We start from the raw sequence: 6,000 nt of genomic DNA on the forward strand, positions 1-6,000 counted from the left end.
CTATGTGGACAAGGCCCGCCCACTAATTCAATCCACGTTTGTTCCCCTGTCGGCAGAGGCCCGCCAGGCCTTCAGCCGCATCAAAGCGGACATTGCAAAGGCCACGATGCACGCAATCGATTAATCCCTTCCCTTCCAAGTCGAGAGCGACACGTCCGACTTAGCTCTGGCGGCCACCCTCAACCAAGCGGACAGACCCGTGGCCTTCTTCTCACGCACCCGCCATGCTTCAGAAATCTGTCATTCCTCCGTTGAAAAGGAGGCCCAGGCCATAGTAGAAGCTGTGCGGCACAGAAGGCATGACCTGGCCGGCAGGAGATTCACTCTCCTCACTACCAACGGTCGGTTGCTTTCATGTTCGATAATGCACAACGGGGCAAGATAAAGAACAATAAGATCTTGTATCGTCCCGGGGAGCTAAACGAGCCCCCTGATGCCCTATCCTGCGGCACATGTGCCAACGCACAAGTGGACTGACTCCAGGCCCACCACGAGGACCTCTGCCACCCGGGAGTCACTCGATTCTTCCATTTCATTAAGACCCACAACCTGCCCTACTCCATCGAGGAGGTCAGGACCGCCACCAGGAACTGACCTGCCAAATCTGCGCGGAGTGCAAGCCGCACCTCTACAGGCCAGAGAAAGCGCACCTGATAAAGGCTTCCCGTCCCTTTGAACACCTCAGTATGGACTTCAAAGTAGTCCCTCCCCTCCACCGACCGCAACACGTACTTCCTGAACATGATTGATGAGTACTCCCGGTTCCCATTCGCCATCCCCTGCCCCGACATGACCACAGCCACCGTCATAAAAGCCCTCCGCAGTATCTTTACGCTGTTTGGTTTCCCCACCTACATACACAGCGACAGGGGGTCCTCCTTCATGAGCGACGAACTGCATCAATTCCTGCTCAGCAAGGACATTGCCTCGAGCAGGACGACCAGTTACAACCCCCGGGGAAATTGACAGGTAGAGGGGGAGAACGGAACGGTCTGGGAGACCGTCCTACTGGCCCTACGGTCCAGGAATCTCCCAGTCTCCCGCTGGCAGGAGGTCCTCCCAGATGCTCTCCACTCCATCCGGTCACTGCTGTGTACCACGACCAACCAAACACCTCACGAACGTTTCTTTGTCTTCCCTAGGAAGTCCTCCTCCGGGACCTCGCTGCCAACCTGGCTGGCAACTCCTGGACCCATCCTGCTCCGCAAAAACGTGCGGGCGCACAAGTCGGACCCATTGGTCGAGAGGGTCTATCTCCTTCACGCTAACTCTCAATACGCCTACGTGGTACCCCAACGGCCGACAGGATACGGTCTCCCTATGGGACCTGGCACCCACTGGATCCCCACCCACACCCCCACCACCGACCCTACCCTCCCTCCCACTGGCGCACCCCACAGCCACCCCCTTCCCAGGTGAATCGGTCCTCCCACTGGTCCCATCTAGGGGTGATGAAGCCGCTGAAGAAGCCGAAGCCATGCTCCCGGAGCCACGGCTGCACGAGCTGGTGCCTGCATCACCGCCCGATCGACTAATTGCTTCATTCTGGCAACTGTAAATAAATACTGTAAATAATTGCGACATGTAATGAGGCAAAACACTGTGCTAATGTATACCGGGTACCACCATAACCTCAACCTCTACCACTGTATAACGCGAGACCACCACACCCGCCGGACTCTTTTTGTAACAGGGGGTGAAAGTGGTAGTCGGTATTAGGGGTATTACGGTACGCAGGTTGGTGCTGTAAGACCATAGATGTGGGAGGTACCTGAGACTGCTATATCGTTGGTGAAGCCTGCCTGCTGGTTCCGCCCAGTAAGGCGGAGTATAAGAGTCTGTGTCTCCCCAGCAGCTGCATTCTATTCCTGCGCTGCTGGGGGAAACATCTAGTCCAATAAAGCCTTCTATTGTCATCCAATCTCGCTTTTGGAGTTATTGAGCATCACGCACCCCGGTGGGAAAATAGCACCCGATTCTACTAGTCCCATTCTACTGTAGCTCGGGCACTTCTCACCATTTTAAAACATTCTCTTTGCTTCTCAGCCATGGATCAAGACTTTCCATGTTCCCCTATGACAAACCCAGCCGTACAGACTATCCATCTCAAAAATTGACTTGGGAAGCGCACCAGAACGGAGTAATTTCATATTTTTCTGAATTTAATATTTTTTAAATGTTATTTGCCTTTGAACCTCCTCAACTCTATATTTCACCATTGTCCTCAATTCCAAGTGTCATAACTGGCATCGGGTCTTTTCTGAGTGTACAGTCAGTTTAACTGCTGAATCAAACTTCTTAACTGGATGCAATATCCTCTTTCTGTGAAGAACTGGCCTGATTAATCAGGATAAAATTAACACTTTCTAGATTGTTGATTCAAAGTTACTCCCAAACTAGCCTGATTGATGTCCAGCCTTCTGTATTTAAAGGCCACCAAATCCTGATTTCCAATCTTAAATTCCCCTTTTGTCATATCAGTGACAAATTGTTTAAATTACACACAATCGCTCCATAGATAATCATCATTAAAATGCCTTGAGTTTCTCTTTGTGATACTATGCTTGATCCACTTTCAGCTGCATACAACCTACTTTCAACAAGCAGACCTGACCATGAAGTGCCATACCTGCAACATGTCATTTAATCCATAAACACATTTGTTTAATTTCCAAAGCTTCCCTTATACATCACCCGCTTCATTAGGTAATTTCAAAACCACTTCTCTTTGAAAATTCTCATTCTGCAAAAGTGTGTCTTTTATTCAATTTACATTCCCAAGAATATGTGGCGACGAGAAATAAGATAATTTTTACTCCAGTTGGGGAGTCCCTCTAATATCTTGATCATGTTTTTTCAAAGCTCTAAGCCATGAGTCTCATTTTAACCTTCAATGTCCCATCAGGAAATACATTTTCCATACATATCCACCACTGTGATAATTCCAGCTCTCCCTATTTGGCACTTCAAAGTATACACCAAATTCTTTTCAATAATCCAACTCTTTTTGTTTCACAGAGTTGTCTTAGAGTTATCTTCTAATTTCTTTGAAACACCAAACCTTTTCAATCATAAAGGCCTCTACCTCGAGTGGTAGTCTAATTTGTAGAATGTCAAATGATACTTCACTGTGAGACCAGACATTGATTAGAATGTTGAAACAGCTGTGCTTTAAGGAAAACATCACTTGATTGACAGTTCTTTTTCTCTGATCTATTCTGTCAATTTCACAATGTTTATTTACACAAGATAAAACGTTTCAAGTGATTGCAGTTTCTGGTATTGGTGCTTTAAGGGGTCTGAATGATTGACACTTCTTTGGGATGTAGTGAAAAGAGTTTTTTAAAGAAGCGGAAAGTTACAAATGTTTTTTTAAAACTTTTTTAACATCCTATTGCAGCTAAAGAGCACATAGGTTCTATACAGACTGTATAGTGAGTGAATGGGCATGAAAATACCATAGCTTAGCTTGGAACGTATGAGGGGGCCATGGGAGGGTTGATGAAGGAAGATGGGTTGGCATAGGGAGTATGCTGGGGTTATGAGGTGGCATGGATGGGGCATGAGAAGTGTGTGGAGGCTGAATGGGTGTGAGGGTTGAGAGCTGTTATTATTATAACTGGGATGAAGTCTCAGAGTACCAAAGTGGGCCTTTAAAACAGCCCTTGTGGTTGACTCTGAACTCTTTCCAGGGCTGTAGACCCATACTCAATCTTCCTTGGAATGAAAACCCTGTCTTTGCCGGCACTTTCATCCGAGGTGGGCATGCCAAGCCGGGAAGTTTCCCAACTCCTGCTCCTTACATTGAGGGTGACAATCTAGCCCTATATCTCTGTTTGGGTGTTTGGGAAATGCTGGGCGGAATTCTCCGTTGCCCGACGCTGATATGGTAATCGGCGATCGGGCAGAGAATCAACTCCGATGCACAAATCGGGGCTGATGTCAGTATGACACCGGTCAGCCGTGTTCTGCCCCCTCAGAAATTGCATCATCACGTCGTGCGCCATTGTAACGGCATTGGCGCGTCACCGGCCAGCCGTCCCATGATGCTCCGCCCCCGATGGCAAGGGATACTTGTGGTCTCAGCGGTCGGGAACCCGGTATGCCTGTGTCCAGCACAGCCACACTGAGCCGGGATCCATGCCGCTGGCAGGGGAGGGCTTCTGCGAGGGATGGGGGACAGGTGGGGGTGGCCAGGCGGTGGCCTGTGGCGTCATGGATGGTGGGTCGGGTCTGCCCACGGCCGACGCCATGTTGTATGGTGCGACCGCTGCAGGTTGTCAGCCGTGCACATGTACGGCCAGGGACCCAGCCATTCTCCGGCCTTTTTCGGAGCAGGAGCCGGGAGTTTCACCCGGTGCCACTGCTCGCCCCTCACCAGTCCCGGATTCGGTGAGGGACCTGCGCCAATTGTTTCATCATAAACTTCCTGCAAATTCTCTGTTCGAGCCAGCACTTAGCCGCTGAAATGGAGAATCCAGTTCGCTGTCTTTTCATTCACCATGAATTGGAAAAATTCAGATAAATCCTCTGGGGCATGGATATCTGAAGGTTGTACATTGAATATACTCACCTGGTTTCCATCCATTCCCCCAACAGTTCTCCTCTCCGAGGTGATATGCCATCAATGAACACACGACGAGTGGTGAACATAACTGAGGCTTTAATACACTAAACAGAAAGCCTCCTGGCCTCGGATCCCGAACTGGATCAGAGGCAGAGACGAGCCTCCTTTATACTGGCCCGAGGGGAGGCGGAGCCTTCGGCAGTGGTTTACCATACTACACATAATACAGTGGCCATTTATCACATTACACATTTACACGTATTATACATTACAGTGGTTTACCACATTCACCCCCTGTTAAAAAAAGAGTCCAGCGGGGGTGAAGTGGACTTAAAGATCAAATCTGTCAGTTGCCTTGACTTCGGCTGTGATCGCCTCAGTCCCGGCTGTGGTGTGGGCACCGGTGTCAAGACCTGTGCGTCCGGGAGCATGTGGTCCTCTTCTTCACCCAGTTGTTGAGACGGTGGAGGCGGGGGGGGGGGGGGGGGGGGGCGCGGTGTATGGGTGGGGATGGTGGTGATGGTCGCCAGTGGGCCTGCGGGTGCCAGTCCTTGAGGTAGGTGGGTGGAGGTGGGGGGAACAGTGTAGGGTCAGGGGTGGTGGTGATGGTCGCTGGGGAACCAGCAGGTGCCAAGTCCCGAAGGGATACTGTGTCCTGTCGCCCGTCCTGATGTGCCACATAGGCATATTGTGGATTGGCATGGAGGAGCAGGACCTTCTCGACGAGGGGATCCGATTTATGACTCCTTGCATGCTTCTGGAGGAGGGACTGCCAGCCAGGACAGGAGCGAGACCCCGGAGGTGGACTTCCTGGGGAAGGCAAACATACGTTCGTGAGGAGTCTCATTGGTGGCTAAACACAGGAGCGACCGGATGGAGTGGAGCACATCGGAGAGGATCTCCTGCCAGCGGGAGACTGGGAGACTTCTAGACCGTAGGGCCAGGAGGACGGCCTTCCAGAACGTCACGTTCTCCCTCTCCACCTGTCCGTTGCCCCGGGGGTTGTAGCTGGTCGTCCTGCTGGAGGCGATGCCCTTGCTAAGCAGAACTGACGCAACTCGTCGCTCATGAAGGAGGAACCCCGATCGCTATGGATGTAGGTGGGGAACCCGAACAGGGTGAAAAGACTGTGCAGGGCCTTGATGACGGTGACGGAGGTCATGTCAGGGCATGGGATGGCAACGGGGAATCTTGAGTATTCGTCAACAATGTTGAGGAAGTACACGTTATGGTCAGTGGAGGGGAGGGGCCCTCTGAAGTCGATGCTGAGGCGCTCAAAAGGGCGAGAGGCCTTTACCAGGTGCACCCTGTCTGGCCGATAGAAGTGCGGTTTGCACTCCGCGCAGGCCTGGCAGTCCCTGGTCATGGTCCTGACCTCCTCGATGGAGTAAGGCAGGTTGCGAGCCTTGAAAAACTGAAAATAACGGGCGAGC

Source organism: Scyliorhinus torazame, chromosome 15 (assembly GCF_047496885.1).
Source record: "Scyliorhinus torazame isolate Kashiwa2021f chromosome 15, sScyTor2.1, whole genome shotgun sequence".
Lineage (NCBI taxonomy): Eukaryota > Metazoa > Chordata > Chondrichthyes > Carcharhiniformes > Scyliorhinidae > Scyliorhinus > Scyliorhinus torazame.